At 36.3% G+C, this 17,343-nt stretch overlaps 1 pseudogene; it reads right to left on the bottom strand.

The window, feature by feature from the left end:
- Positions 1–3,263: 3,263 nt before the first annotated feature.
- Positions 3,264–4,366, bottom strand: LOC128099563 (TGF-beta receptor type-1-like; annotated as a pseudogene).
- Positions 4,367–17,343: the final 12,977 nt, after the last annotated feature.

Here is a 17,343-nt window from a genome sequence, read left to right on the forward strand (position 1 = left end):
CCCTGCATGGTAGCTAACAACTGTCTGTAACCTTGTTCCAGGGGACCTGACACTCATAGAAAAACACTAATGCACATAAAAAAAAAAACCAACAACCTAAGCAAATGGTTAGAAAACAATATTTTATTTGATTCAAATTTAGTATTCAGATATTGTTTTTCAAAGTTGTAGTCATTAAAACTATTGAAAAATTCTAAAGAGTGTATTTTCTTCTTGTTTGTGTTCTGCCCTATTTTTCAGATATTTGTCATAAACAAACACATGGATACCTTGGGTCAGTAGAAACAAATTTTTTTTACTTTCATAAAAATTAATGTAGCTTAAAAAACTTTTATAAATATTGATTCCTATATGTGTGGATGTGGTTGGGTGTACTATGTATGGGTGTGTGATGTGGGTGTACTATCCTTGGCAGACAGAAGATGGTGCCAGTTCACAGAGAGTCATGTAGTGCTGAAACCAGATTCAGGTCTGGTGGAGAAGTAGGGATAACTCTTATCTCCTGAGCCCTTGACTATCAGCCTTCATACTAACCTTCTCTACTAGTTTTGCTTCCTGAGACCTCAAGATAAACAGTGAAAAATTTTAACGTTGGAGACTAAGAAATCCCCAAACTATAAAATACTGAATTTTAGGGTGAATTTTAAGCAGCCAAATATTTTGCAATTTTAGGTGATTCACGTATTTATGTACTTTTCTCTGTGGTGGAAACCTCAGTGTTCACTGTGGAAATATGAAATTTCAGGACTTTAATAGAGTTTTACAAAATTAATATAATTTTCCATGAAACATTTCAAAATAACATTCGCTAATTACTGTACAGAGATGGAATACTGTGAAGTGACTTTGGCACAAACTTCCTTCTATTACATTGCTCATCAATGGAATCAATTGTAGTTAATAGCATATGTTAGTTATGTATAACAATGAGTTTCACAATGACTTTTTTGTACATGTATATCACATATTTTGATCATATTCTTCGCTTATCCTTCTCTCATTTTCACTTGTCACTTTCCTCATCCCAACTGATGAGTCTCCGGTCTGCTTTCATACATATATATTATAAGGTGTACATCAATGTAGTATGTATAGATGTATTATAACATATATTGTATATTATACATTATATCATATATTATGTAAATATGTGTATATAAAGTTTCTATATACACATATACACATACACACACCACACACACACATATATCTATATATATATATACATATATAAAGTTTCTAGTGACTCAATAAGCTTAATTAGGATTGTGTGTATAAGCATGTGTGTAGACTTATGTACAGGAACATAGGCACTTCATCAGCAAAGTTGTGGTGCCTCATAATCCCCACCTACTCCACCAGGGAATAGTGACTGGTCCAATGTGGTTGAGGCCTTCCTTCATTTAAAAAGAGCATAATGTTGCTAAGAACAGTTCAACTAGCTGGAAAGTTTTCTTTTTTAGGTCCACAGATAAAGATAAGATCATGAATATTTGCAATAGTAACTTCTCCATGGCAACTGACTCATCTATGTGTAGACAATATTTAACCACACACAAACATTAAAAAGACCAGTCTTTATTGTCAAATAGGAGAATTTTATTAAAAGGAATAATTATAGGGTTGGAGAGATGGCTTAGTCAGTGCTTTCTAGTAGCTGTTAATCACCTGTCACTTCTGGGGTAGGAGTGGCTCTCATGAGTTCTCCCCTACCCATATTGGTATATTTGCATGATTTGATCTCATCTGCATAACAGTAGGCAGGAAGTGCAAACAAGGAACTTCCAAAAAATTGTGAAAAATGACAGAAACAACTAGCTGCCAAGACAGTCACCCAAGGTTCTTTGTAATATTGTGGTGTTCATCTTCAGCCTACCAGCCTATAATACCTAACAAACTTATCTGTGAAGTGGAATTTTCTGGAGGGTTGTCTACCTTGTCTTGGCAAAGTTTGACAGTCCTTTCTTTTGTGTCCTGCTTGTCCATTTTGGACAGCATACTGTCAGCAGTCAAGGCAAAGGCACTTTCTTGCCTAGTGGCTAACTTTTGCCACAAAGAAAGTAAACTCCATAAGTGCCCATCATCTTCTCTGAAGTAGATTGGTGCTGCCAGGAGCAGAAATGTCTCATTGTCATAAAAAAGAAAAGATATGTTATTAAAATACCTTAACTGCTATATTCTGTAGGTCTCTGAAGTGTTTAAAGATGACCTGAATATCTGATATTTATTTCTCCTTGACCTTGAAAACATACATAATATGACTACAAGTTTGATTGTAATGACTAACTACTAACCTGCATTTCTTTATTATCCTAAATAGTTGGCAATAACTTTCAAGGACTAGAAAATTGCATTACCTTGTTAAATGTACTGTACAGATACAATACCTTGAACAAGATTAGAACATGTACAGTATTTTCTAACAAAGTCAATCTCAAATTTGTATCAATATACACAATTTGTATCCAATAGACAAAAATCCAATCCAATGTAAAATATTTAAAATTAGTAGTTTCCTTTTAAAAGTATATTCAATAACCTACCTTCTTATCTTATCATATCCATATTCTCTCTTTTTTTCTCTTCAGAGTAGATTCAATAATCTACCCTTTATTCTATCATCTCTATATCATTTTTAGAGTATATTCAATAATCCACATTTTATCTTATCATATCTATATCCTCTTTTTTTTCTCTTCAGAGTAGATTCAATAATCTACCTTTTTATCCTATCATTTATTTATTTTTAAGAGTAGATTCAATAATCTACCTCTTATCTATATCCTATTTTTTTAAAAAAGAACTCTGAATCTAATCTCCTTTGTTTAGCTTTTTTCCTGACCATTATTAATTGACAACTTGTAACCAATGATCCTAAACAATGACAATTATCCATAACCCACTGAATGACCAAAAATCACCTACCCCATCTCTTGGGATTTTGGGCTTCATGTAATTTTAAGAATTACTTCCTGCTGATTGGAGGCAAAGGCATCTTTAGGGGATCCTGAAAAGAAAATTTGGGGTTAATTGTCAAGTTCTAGGAGAGTAACATTTGTTGTCCAGTCTCTGCATAATTCGAAAGTGCAGGGCTTGTCTCAAGTCCTTGCTTGAGTAGTCTTTGAGGCTGGATCATCTCAGCTAGCCCTCTTGAAATTGTTCTGAGCAGTTTGTAGTCCAAAGCTGATCTTTGGTTGGTGTTTGTGATCTTAATGTCTTATCATAGTCCACAATCATCATTGTGGGGGTTGCATCATCTTCCCTTAGACTTCAAAGTCACTGTTAGGCATGGTCATGGTTCCCTGAAGGAAACTTTTAGTTCCTATTCTGTGGTTTGGAGCAATATCATCTCTATCAGTGGCAGAATTGTGTCTCACAGCCAGTCCCAAGTTTTCAATAAAACAAGTTCCATTCTTCTTCACCAAGATATTCTTTGATTTCAAATCTCTGTGAGCAATAGCTGGCTTTCCTTGGGTACCAACAATCTCCATGTGAAGACAGGCAAGACTGCTTGCCAAGGACAGAGTGAGTTTGATCATCCCTTCCATTGTAACAGTGTAGCTATTCAAGTAATTAAAATGGATCCATGCTCATGGTAATCTGACAACAGCCACAGCTGAGTTCATGTGCCATTGTCTTTGTTGTCTGCTGCTATAAATCCTAGGATGTTTTCATGGCATACCATCACAGTCTGATAAATCTCTGCCTCTCGGAACCATGAACATTCTTCCCTAGAAGAGAATATCTTCACAGCAACTTCTTCTCCCCACCACTTGTCTGGCCAAACTTCTCCAAACCAACCTTTGCCAATGCTTTCTTGTAACACGATGGTCCTGATAATTGTTCTCTGGACAAGTAGCAGTAAATGCTTCATCCCTGGTAGAAGTATCACTGCTGCCACCAACACAATGAGAAGCAACCAGCAATGAGGAGAAGCAGCCACAGCCTCCAAGGTCGCACTACCACCATTTGTGGCCTGGCCCAGCCCCAGACACAGTTTCTTCTCAGCAAGCCTCCCAGGCTGGCACCAAACTTGGGATCCTCCTATGTCCACCTCCTTCAGCAAATCCTACCTACGTGCACCACCACAAGTGGTCTTGTGCAGCTCAGGCTTGAGCTGGGGACAGAAAAGTCATAGGCAAGTGGCTTCTTTGTGAATTTGTGCCACAAATATTGGGTTACCAGATGTAACACAAATCTTAAAAGGTTGCATAATAAAAAATCCTGTTCATATGCTATAACCAATGAATCTAATATTTTACTTAGTTTTCACTCTACTACACTGAAATGTTATAAAGAGCCTTTGAAAATTAATTTATTTATAGGGATTTTAAGAGATATATTCTACCTGAAAATCCACAGTCATCTTTCAGTGCACATACATGAAGTCCATGCATTGAGTCAATATTTGTGTAATTTTTAGTGTACTGTAGGCATTATACTCATTTTAGGAATCCAAATATAAGAAATGAAAAAGAAATAAATAAATGTTTATCTAATTATGAGTAAATTATTTAATTATGAGCAAATCCATGTTGAGAAACACAGCCTGAAACATTAATAACAGAAGAAAATGAACCTGGGAAATGAAAAAAGACACAGACACAGGGGTTGTAGAGATTTTTCTTAATAAATTTATAACGTTGCACTGAGTATTTCATTTTTTTATGTTGCTTGTGTGTCATCATTATCATTCTTCAGCTTAAGCCTGATTAAAATGGAAATCTCCATGTAATATTATAAATTCATTAACAAAATACTTGTTCAACTAGTGCCTGCTCTCTAGTATGCTATGCACATAAAGGCAATTGCAGAACACAGACCTGGAAACCAAATAAAAAAAAAAGAATGAAAAATAAAAAAAAATTAAATAGGAAAAGGGGCTGGAGAAATGGCTCAGAGGTTGAGAATCCTTGCTGCTCTTGCACAGTACCTGGCTGGGTTCAAATCCCAGCATCCACAGTGTGGTACACAATCATCTGTAACTCCAGCTTCATGGGATCTGACAGCTAAGAATAAATAAATATTAACAAAGATGGAACAGCAAATGTTTGTTATTTTTTCTTTGTTTCATTTCTAATGTTTTATTTCTTGAAGTTATAACGTAATTACATCATTTCCCCCCCTTTCCTCTCTCAAACACTCCTCCCATGTACCGCTCCTTGTCCACTTTCAAATTCAGTCTCCTTTTTTCATTAATTGTTGTTACACACATATATGAATGTGTATATACATATATATTCCTGAATATCTAAATACAACCTGCTTCTTTGCAAAATAAACCCATCAGGAAACAGCTATAGGGAAGCCTTACCAAAGGAGTATGGGGGAAATTAGCACTGTAAGATCGAAGAATGTCAATTACTAATTTTTAAAAATGTTTCTGTTTAATAACACAAATCCAGAAATTCATAGAATGTAATACACATATCTGTGATGAAATATTGATAAACAAATGATGACCATGATACAAATTTGTTATGCCAGAGACACAATTCAAAGTCACATTGTATATAGTTTAGGGCAGTTTATCTTTATTTTTTTTTTTATTTTATTTTTTTTTTTGGTTTTTCGAGACAGGGTTTCTCTGTGTAGCTTTGCGCCTTTCCTGGAACTCACTTGGTAGTCCAGGCTGGCCTCCAACTCAGAGATCCGCCTGGCTCTGCCTCCCGAGTGCTGGGATTAAAGGCGTGCGCCACCACCGCCCGGCTGTCTTTATTTTTATCACTGTCTATTAATATTTGTGTGGAGGCCCACAAAGGTTTCCTAGTGATATCTGAGCTTGCTTTACCCAGCAGGGCTGCATTAGAGGATTGCTTGACCATGTGTGTGGTTACATGGTGATTGGAAGGGTCTATAGTTGACTGTGCTAAGGGGAGGTCTTTTGCTCCATCCCTCAGCATTCCTATAAAAGGGCCTTTAAAAGAGACAGGAGGGGCCAGTGGATATAGATCCAGGCCCTCCCAAGGCTATCCCGTGTGTCTATCTGTTTCTCTCACCTCTATCCTTCCATATAAATATTTTTCCCTCCTCCCTCTTCAAGAGTACCCTGGGAAAAAAGTGGGAGTGGGCCTCCCACAGAGAAATAGGTAGGCCTCCCACAGATGGAGCCAGGAACAACAACCACAGACTTGGCGAAAGGGGTTGGGAGTCCCATAGGAAGCAGTTGGGCATGTCTGGTTTTGTATTATAATAAAGATGGTGTATTCTATTCTGGGGAGTATAGATAAAGTAAGGTGGCTAAAAGAAATGCCTAAATGAAAAGTTAGGCTGCAGGGAGTATCTCTCTCTATCTAGGTTTCTTTCTTTTTCTCTCTCTCTTAATTTCTATCTATAAAAATTAAGGAAAAAATATAAGGTAGAATATAGGAATACAGTATAGACAAAACTTAGGATAAGATAAGCAACAAGACAGAGGAACTACGTCCTTGATTTTCCAACTATGGGACTATGAATGCAAACTCCTGGGTAAGAATTAGAGTCATGAAAAAAACACCTTGAAGAAAATGGGCAGAGAATGATTACTGTGGAATCTTTTGGCCTGTGGATAGCTTAGCTTTAAGCCCTGAGTGGCAAGAAAAAAGAAAAAAAAGTTTCCCTGAGGCAGACAAGGGAGGAATTGAAAGACTTAAAAAAAAAAAACTTGGTAATCTTTCTCTCAAAAACTGAAAGCCTGTCAGGACTTTCCTCCTCAGATCTCTTTTCTTCCTATAATGGCAAAATTAGATTCACCTGGAAATAACATCTATCAGAATGGAAAAATCACGTGTAATTGCCCTAGAAAAAGCAAAAAACCTCTTGAAATATGGCAAATCCTCTCTGGCAGTCCTACCTCCCCTTCAAGCCAGTATTATAAAAACAGCAGCCAGAATCCCCTGTGGCCCGAGACTATGCCCAAGAAAGTGCAGATGGAAAGCTGAGAAGGGACAGCTTCATCCTAGTGTAGCGCTGCAGCTTAGGTGGTGTGGGACCTGGGGAGGGGCTGCTGGCAATAAGGTAGCCTTGGAGGCTTTGGGATCCTCCCTGCAATGACAGAAAGCAGTTAGCAGAGGAACTGAGGCACAGCTGAGGCATCAGGGACTCTGTATCTTGGGGGAGGAGACAAGTGGGGACAAGTAGAAGATCTAATGGGGAAAAAAACTCTCTGCAAAGGCTCTTAAAAGTCTGATTAGGGATGGGCAGTGGTGACACATGCCTTTAATCCCAGCACTCAGGAGGCAGAGACAGACGGATCTCTGTGAGTTAAAGGCCAGCCTGGTCTACAGAGTGAGATCCAGGATAGGCACCTAAACAACACAGAAAAACCCTGTCTCAAAAAACAAAAACCAAAACCAAAAAAACCAAAAAAAAAAAAAAAAGTCTGATTAGGGAGGTACATCTGTGAAACAGTAACACAAGTGTCCTATTATAAGCTTAGGGAAGACAAAAAACTTCCCATGGGAAAGCAGCAGCCCACATTTGGCCACAGCTGAGTTTGCTCCCAGACCAGAAAGACAGATTGGGAAATATATTTCATAGCAGTCTGATGGCATAGAGAAAGGCAGCTTGGGAAATGTAGTGTTTAACATAGTGGTGGTAGGCAGGCCCAGAGAAAAGGCAGATAGACTGGGACAAAAAACTTTCAAAAGGTCCTCATATAAGAACAGCAAAATGCCAAAGGGAAATACTGCCAGTACTGCATTGCCCAAAAACTCTGCTCAAAACATCGTTTTTTTCTCCCAAGTGCTGCTAGAAAGCTTAGCTTTACCTCCCAAAATGAGAAATAGGTGATGCCTATCAGGAGGAAATTAATATGCTAATGATGCTTCTCAAGACATATTGAAACCCTTAAGAAAGCAAGGGAAAGTAGTCTGCACATTGGGAAATTCCTTTAGAAATGGAAAAATTTATGGGCAAATAAAAAACTTGGGTCATGCTATAAGATACTAGAGGGGACAAATGAGGATAATCAGAGAAGTTATTTGTCTTTTGAGCAGCAGCCTTCAGTGAGTGATTCCTTTGCAAATCTAGTGGGGAAACAAGGAAACTTGTATTCAGAAAGGAGTGACTGCTTTGTAGATGGGGACCAAACTCTTGAAAGTCCAGCTATCTTACAAAATAGAGTCATTTCACTTGAAAGTTCCCTATAAGAAAACAATGCTTAATTAGAATGCTTGCTTAGTGAATGCACTGATGTTTGTGAGAGTAGGAAAACTGTGCCAAGTACTGAAGGTTGAAAAATTACAAGAACAGTCTGAGCTGAATGACTTATGATCAGAGTGTATAACAGCAACTAGTAAAATGGCATCAGGGGTTGAGAAGCTAGTGAATGAAGTGAAAATACTAAATGATGAAAATATTCTTCCTCAGAGTGAGCTAATGAAAGATATGTTTCATGGTAAATAAAACAACACATATATGTTCTTGACTCCTTTGGATAGTAGCAGTTTCTGTGAACAAATAACCTTGTCAGAAATATTGGACTAATAAAAATCTATCAGAAACATTGGCATTGTTAAAAGAGCTCATGACAATCTTAAAGTGCAGCAAAAAATTAAGAAGGGGGAAAATTGTACCCTTAGTTACCAAATGAAGCCTGTTGGCTACCCACCAGAGTCTCATATCAAAGCTGACCATCAACTCCAAGCTTTAGAATTAAAGCAGTTTTGAGTTTATTTTAACTGTGGTAACTTATGATTTGCAAACTCTCTCTCTTGTTGAAAGAAAATATAATATTTCTGTTAAGAAATCTCTTCTAGATGTTTGTTAAAGTTTGTAAAGTAGTCCTATAGTATTTGCTTTTGAATGTAAGATATTTCTGTTAAGAGAATCTTCTAGATATGTATTAAAGTTTGTAAAATAGTTCTATAGACTTTCTTTTCAAATATAAATTTGTAAAAAGTATAAATAAGTATAGTGATATTCATGTTACCTGTAAATATGTATAGTGATGTTAGGAGATCTTTTCTAGATGTGTGCTAAAGTTTGTAAAATAATTATACAGAGTTTTCTTTTGAATATGTTTGTAAAAAGTATAAATAGGTACTAGAATTGTTTTATTATTCTTATCAATATCCATCTGGTCCAGAAAAATTGAGTAATATTAATTTTTAAAGGATAAACTAAATCAATCACATTAGAAGCATCTTAAAGATTTTATTACTCTCTTACCTTCAAATATATTTGAGCACTTTTTATGATAGCTCAAAATAAAATGGTCTCAGTGTCCCCTGGAAAAACTATGTGATAATTAGGGAAACTTTTTCTGTCTTATCCCTTAAAGTTTCCACTCCTCTGTTTCTGTTCAGAAAGGGGTAGGCCTCCTATAAAGGGGTAGGCCTCCCACAATCGAGTTAGTCTGTACAAAAATTTTACTGCTGTGGTAGAAACACATGTATATATGTGCTATTTAAATAGCTAAAGATGTTTTTATAATTAGAATGGGTTTCTGTTTACTCAAGTGGATACTTTGAAGTGTTTTGAAATGACTGTTTTCTCCTGGGAATCAAAATAGTCTCTTGAAAATTTTATTGAACATCTGTTTGGAGAGATTTTTGATTTAGAAAAAGTCTTGGTGCAGCTAAGGCTGCTGTAATTACCTTAGACCCATTCTAGTAAGGATATTCCATCTTTATTATCCTCTACTCCTTTACTGGAAGGTGTGGCAGCTATGATGATCACTGCATATGTTTGCAAGCTCTTAATAGGGACATGTGTCACAGCTGAGGGGTCTGATGGATAGGGTTTAAAGGATATTATTGGACAATGGATGGTATCTTACCTGGGGTTCCTAGTACCAGTGTGGCCTCCAGTACAGCAGGAGTCTTATGTGGAGAGCATCAATCACCAAATTAATGAGTTCAACATCACAGCACTTTGTCTTAGACATCAGGCATATATCTATAGATTTAATTTTCACCCTTCTTATTCCTGGTCCTGTTTTTTCTGCTTTTCTTTTTACATTGCAAATTTCTGCAATATATGTTAATGCATGTTTCTGTGAAAAATTGAAAAATCAAGCAGCTGAACTTACCCTAATGTCAAAAGATGACTAAACTATCTTAAGGGTTTCTTTTTTAATAAAATGAAAGAGAAAACACAACATATAAGATGTCTGACATACAGGAATATCAACCTGAAAAAGAAAGATTATTAATATTGATTTCTACACTTAAAAAGCCCTCCAATCTTATTTTCCCATACATAAATATTCTAGAAAAATAAGTAAAAATAAGAGAGAATATACAAGTCATTTGTTTTAAAATTAGTCAAAATTAAAGAAATAAGAACTAAAGCATTATTTTAAAGTAAGAAATGCCACAAAATTTGGTTTGCTGAGCAAACAAAGAAAACTGACAAAAAAATGACAAAAAAGAGAAAATCAACAAATAAATGATACTGTGAAGAATGGGAAATTAGTTATATAATATTGAAAATAGAATGAATCAAGGATAAAACAAACAAACAAAAATCCTAGATCAGTATTCCCGCTCAGTAAAATACTTACAAGTAGATTCCAGCAGCATATAATGAAATGTAGTGTCCAAGCAACTTTTATTATGGACTACTAGAGAACCTCAAAAGAAGAGAATTGTTAGTCATTACAGACTACAAACAAGCCACAAGCCATCACTAAAAAACAAAACAAAACAAAACAAAAAAAACCACTCCAGCATACCAGCAGAAACAAATGTAGACTGATAAACTCAGAACCTTTTCATGACCTATAGCAACCTAGAGAGGGAAGGGTCCTATTTCATGAAAAAAGGGTCACCTATTGAACACTCATTGCTAATGTTCCAACACATGCTATCTTCAGTGCCATCTCAGTATCTTGAATCAATGAATGAGGACTCAACAAAGGGACTCAGAGACAGAAATCATCTGACCATGTCAATAGACACAGAAAATCCAACTTTGCATGATGATGAAAATCAGAGGTCAGGGGTGGGGGAAATCCTCAATATAGTACAGGAAATAGGTAAAATTTTTATTTAAAAGGTATATTTATTTTAGAATTTTATTCATGTTTATAGCAAAATGTAAAATATTTCCAGCATCTTGTGGTGGGAGTCTTAATGTATACGTTCCACTTACCACTCAGTATCCAGTGACATATTCTCAGCAGTCTAACTGCTACATGTCTCTTCACTGACTTGTGGGTCTAGCCTGAAGTAACATTTCTATTTAGAATAAAATGCATGAAAATTTTTCCTCTTGACATGGTTACAAAATATAGATAGAAACTCCTGTGAAAGCCATATTAACAAGTGGGATAAATAGCATTGAATTAAGACACTGGAATGCAATATCAGGGGGATTTGCTTACTGAAGAAACAAAGTTATTGAGGACGAACAATTCATAATTTATCCTCCATTATACAACTCAGGAATTAAGTTTAGATCAATATGGATGGTCATGGAATTTTGTGTAAGGACCATCCTCTATCATGTCCATAGTGCCAGAGTTTTATCATGTTATGTTTCATACAGTAGTGGTCACACTGGTAAAATAAACCAGATGTCTTTCAGATCACAGTACTGACTGCAACCAATCAGGATGTACTTCAAACACTTGACAATTACAAGGTGAATAGCAGTAATTTCTACATCACGAAGACAAAGAAAAGACTCAAATCTGCCTTTATTTCATCTTTTCACCAATGCTACTCTGATCCTCTGCAGAAAAAGGGGAAGGAAGTAGATGAAGATTCTTTTTTTTTCTTTTATTAAGAAAAAATTTCCATTCATTTTACACACCAATCAAAGATCCACCTCTTCTCTCCTTGAACCCCCCCCCCCCAGCCTCCCCTTCCCAACCCCCTCAATGATCCTCCCACAAGAAGGCACATCCAGTAGAGGCAAGTCTAAGCCCTTCCCCCTGCCTCAAGGCCGTGTGAGGTGTCCTATCATAGGTAGTCAGCTCAAAAAAGTCCCCTAGTGCACCAGGGATGGATTCTGATCCTACTGCCAGGGGGCTCCTCAAGTCAACATTCAGGAGGCTACACTGCTTACACTCCTGTGTCCTGGTTGGCTCTTTTGATTCAGGTTGCCAGGGCAAATTTTTATTGAGGAGACTGTATTATAACATGGCTGCAGTTCAGCATTAGTGAGGGAGGGATGGGGGTTAACTTTTCATTGAGGGCAACAGCCACTGGTGTAGGTTGCCTATAGCCAGGTGGATGAACCCACACATGCACATGTATGGGAAATACTAACTGGACTTAGTGGGTGAGAAAAACCAAAGCACAAACATCAAGTTGCAATGAAGATGTGAGATATTTGGAAGAGATTCTTGGGTAGCTCAAGGGTGAGGGCATATATGAACAAGATGCACAATAAGCAACTTTGAAAATTAAAAACCACATATAATACTCCTTTCATAAAAAGACATTACTAATTGGGTAAAAATTTGCAAATTCCTCATTGATTGCTCAATTTATTGTTATGAGCTTTTTGAACTGGTTCTTAAATTATTTTTTGATATTCACATGCTGTCTTATTCTGAGTTCTATTGCTGTGAAGAGACATGATGATGATAAAGGCTACTATTATAAGAGCAAGTGTTTAACTGGGGGTTGCTTAGAGTTTTAGTGATTTAGTCTAACATCATCATGGCAGGGAGGATGGCAGCAAGTCTGGAGCTGGAGCAGTAGCCAAGAGCTACATCCTGACCCCTAAGTTATGAACTTAAAGGTTAAACTTTTGCTGAGAACACATTGTACATAGGACTTGGAGGCACTGAGCTGGAACTAACCCAAAAGCATCTTCCCTAAGGCCTGGCTCACATAGTATTTTAATGTGCTATGCAAGTATTCAAGTGCAAAAAACAATTAATAGTCCTACCCTTCTGTAAAGCCAATGAGACACCACAATAATCAAAATGGCAAAAAATCCCTAAATGTGCAATAGTGCCACTTACAATTTGTGGAAACAAACAGCTATCTATTTGAACGTATAATCTACTTAGTGTGAATTTTAAATGTGAATAGTATATATACATAATTTCCATCGCCAACCCACTTCAGCTTCTCCTCCATCTCACTACTCCCTCTAAAATTAATTGCCTCTTCTTTAATTGTTATTGTCACACATATACACAAATAAATATGTGTTTGTGTGTATGTGACTAAACGCATAAGTACAAGTGTCCATTGGATTTCCATTTCTAATTAATATCTCTACACCTCAATTCCTACATCTAAGACTTAAGAAATCTCACAGAATATAGAGAAGAATGATGATAGGAGAAACATGACCAGGACAGTTGCTCTGAGATTGCATCTTCTTCATATGATAATGAAGTTGGAAATGTCAAAAATATGGTTGCCTAAACAAGACCTTCATAATGTCAGGCCTAGTAGACATATCAATGTGAATGGGGAAATTTCATAAGACTGCACCTTAATTGAAGAAAAGATTGCCAATTACCAATAGATGTGTGTGTGTGTGTGTGTGTGTGTGTGTGTGTGTGTGTGTGTTTGTGTGTGTGTGTGTGTGTATGAGAGAGAGAGAGAGAGAGAGAGAGAGAGAGAGAGAGAGAGAGAGAGAGAATTACTTTTCCCTCATAATGTGAATACAATAAAATATGGTCATCCTTAAAAATAGATGAATGAGCAACATTAAATGGATTCAGTAAGTTGTATTTAGGCATTTAATCATTTTTGTTTGTATGTGTGACTGTGTGTGCAGATATATAGATTGATAGATAATAGATAATAGGTAGGTAGATAGATAAATGAATAGATAGACACAGACTTTCAATAGATCATTGAGAGATGACAGATAGATGATAGATAGATGATAGATAGATAGATAATAGATGGATAGATAGATACATGATAGATAGCTTTAACTGTCAGCTTAACACAACCTAGATTTGTCTGGAAATAGAGTCTCACTTAATGGTTGTGTACATTGGGTTGGCCTTTGGGCGTGTCCTAATTATTATGGGAAGGCCTAGTCCCCTGAGGACAAAGCCTCACTCTTTCACTAAGCTTTAAATTTGTTAGCCTATAGTATGCAGTGGGGTTTTTGCTGTACTACACACAATAACTCCATTTAAACTATTAAAATATGGATGCCTATATTTTAGAAAGCATCTTAAGACCTAAATTTTTCTATGGGAATTTCAAGCTGTGAATCTTGTGTGCTACAAGAATGACAATATCGGCAAAATTTTCCATTGGTGCATGTCCTGGTTAGGTTTTTGTCTACCTGACAGATACTCAAGTCATCTAGGAAGAGGCAGTCTAATCTAGGAGAATTTTCCTTCAAATTGACTTGTAGGAAACACTGTGGAGCATTTTCTTCATTGACGGTTGATGTGAGACGTCATTACATTTGAAAAATGTATGAATGTATTTCTCTTATAATTTTATCAGCTCAAATAATACAAATACTCATATTAATGTTAAAAATAAATGCATTAATATGTAAGTGATTCTGTGAGAGGAAAAATGACATTACTTACTTCTGTGGAATGTCGTTCTGTATGCTGTGAATGTGTGTTTCTCTGATTAGTTGATAAATAAAATGCTGATTGGCCAGTAGCCAGTCAGAAAATATAGGTGGGATAAACAGACAAGGAGAATTCTGGGAAGAGTAAAACTGAGTTAGGAGTCACCAGCCATACACAGAGGAAGCAAGGTGACAAGGCAGAACTGAGAATAGGTACCAAGCCATGTGGCTAAACATAAATAAGAATTATGTGTTAATGTAAATATAAGAGCTAGTCAGTAATAAGGCTGAGCTAGCACCTGAGCAGTTATAATTAATATTAAGCCCCTACGTGATAATTTTATAAAAGGCTGTGGAACTGTGGGTGAGGCATTTGTCCTGACCGTGGGCCAAGTGGGACACAGGAAAACTTCTAACTACCACTTACAAATAGTGAAAAATTTAAAACCACTGGGTTCTTTTAAATCATTTTGTAAATAAAATGAGCATGGAAATCCGACATCTTTGAAGATGTTTCTACTGTTGAAAACAAAATTGTTCACAATTAATAATTAATTAATTAATAATCTTTTCCTGTAGTATATGAAATAATTTCTCATAAGATATTATCAAACATTTCCTCAATAATGCTGTCATGTTCACTAACATGCCTCCCATCATGATTAAATACCTTGAGTCAAATATGAAAACCATTGAGGTAAAAAATGCATGATATACATCCCAGTTGTAACATGGGAAACAGACCCCTGCCTCTCAAACTGCTCATGGAAGATATTCATTCAATATTAAAGTTGTGTAAATACCTGATATTTTAACCTAGTATATATGATGATAGAATAATTCAGCACTCTTGATCATGTAATAAAAAGTTATCAAAACTCAAAATTATTGCTCCCCAAAGATAATTAAAAATGAATAGAAATAGATGTAATATGAAAGAAATGAAGTTACTGTAAAACCTTATTGCAATAAGAAAAATGCTGGTCAATTTGAATTCCATATTCAATTTTTTCCTGGTAAAATTAAATATAGAATCATCTGATGATGAACATTACCAGTTACATCATAACTGAGAAAAGTTCATTATTAATCTCTTTGTGTTTAGAGATGCTAATCATTTCTACTTTATTTTTGTCCTTTTCACAAGTCCTTTATTTATTCTCTCAATTGTTTCAGTGAGTGCCATTTCTTTCTGTAAGATTGCACTGAAAGAAAATAGATATGAAATTTCAGAGATATTTTACAATTATTTTAAGTAAATTTTTAATTAGTTCTTAGTGTTTATTTGTGCCAGAAGTGCATATGAGACATGCGTATATATGACTTATTCTTTGAAGGATGAAGGTGGAGTTCTCTTCATGCATTTCAAAGAAATTCACCTGTCAGTATAAAAAAATGGCTATGGCTACTAAATGGGCCAATGTTAGCTCAAGTAAACTTGGCTATTTTGGACATATAGCAAACAATCCAACCTCCTGATAACCAATCACTTTTTGTAGAATATTTAGTGTGTGAGCTGCATTTTTCTGTGAACTTTAGTTCACAAATCTCAGCTCAACCTTGGCAATTACTGTGCTTTACATAATACAGTTTTGCGTGGGGGCAGATACATGGTAAAATTTCTGCCTGCATCAGCGTCTGCTGACCTTGTGATGAACTTTAATCTCACAGGCTTAGAAAAACAGAAAAATTCTTCTGGCCACATGTTTGGAACTTATTCTGACTGTTCTGAAGTTTAGCACATTGCACAGCAGGGAATCCAACTGGAGCATTTTTAGTGAAGGGCAAGGTAAGAAATTGCAGATCCCACACCCAAAGCATTTCTTCCTCCAGAAAGATACAGCTTCTATCTCTGGTAAGGGTTACATGGGACATATTTTTCATTGGCATTTCCCAGGAAGTCCTGGCATTGAGCTACACTTATCCCCAAGATACTGGTGACCAAGTGATCAGACATCTGAACTTGTGGGAACAGTTACATTCCTGACACCACATTCCCTGTGAACTAAATGGGGTTTTAAGATGTCTTGTCTTGGATTCAGCACTCAACTGTCACTAATTATTATGATTGTGGTCAGCTATTCATGAGAATGACAATACCTTTTCACAACTGTTTTGAACATAAACATATAGATAGCAGTTTGGGCTCTATCAATCTACATAAACAACACTACATTTCTCCCTGGGCCCTAAAATCGTCTTATATATGGAATTTTCAGTGTGTTTAGAGAACCAGGCCTGAATTATTATTGTGGAACAGGCCTCAGCACCAAACATAGAGCATTTGGTTGATCCCATAACACATGCTTCTTTATTGGACCCATGTGTACATCTTAATAGGTGGTTGACACCATGTTGTGTGGGGTTTTCAAGACAGTAAGACACTTAATGACCATTCCTTGATGTCCACATTGCACTTGACATTGTGAGATCTGTCCCATAGAGAAGATGCTCCTTGTGGATGTCCAGGTTTTTCACGTTCATTTATACTTTGCACCACTGACAGCAATTACAGTCTCTTGGTGTTTTCTCCTGTTGGGTATTATAAGAGGTCAGGTCAAGGAATCAGTCCACATTGATAGCACTTGCTTTTACTTTTCTTTCTTGCTATTACTCGTTATGAATATAATAAAGCCACTGTGCACCACATGACCATGATTGAACCTTTCCTACATATCTTGATTGGCAGTGTAGTACTGAAGTTGAAATTGTGATATTTACAGATGAGATCAGTTTGAAGAGATACTTCACTGATTGACCTTTAATAGTCAGTACAAATAACAAACCTCCCTTCTGTGTCTCAGGAATATTTGTTTATTATTCTGCTCCAATTTGCAAAATGGAGAGTGGAGAATGAAGAGTACAATGTTCTCAACACGTCCTTCTTAAATCCTTCACTGTGAC

Source organism: Peromyscus californicus, unplaced genomic scaffold (genome assembly GCF_007827085.1).
Source record: "Peromyscus californicus insignis strain IS unplaced genomic scaffold, ASM782708v3 Scaffold_6__1_contigs__length_162567912, whole genome shotgun sequence".
NCBI lineage: Eukaryota > Metazoa > Chordata > Mammalia > Rodentia > Cricetidae > Peromyscus > Peromyscus californicus.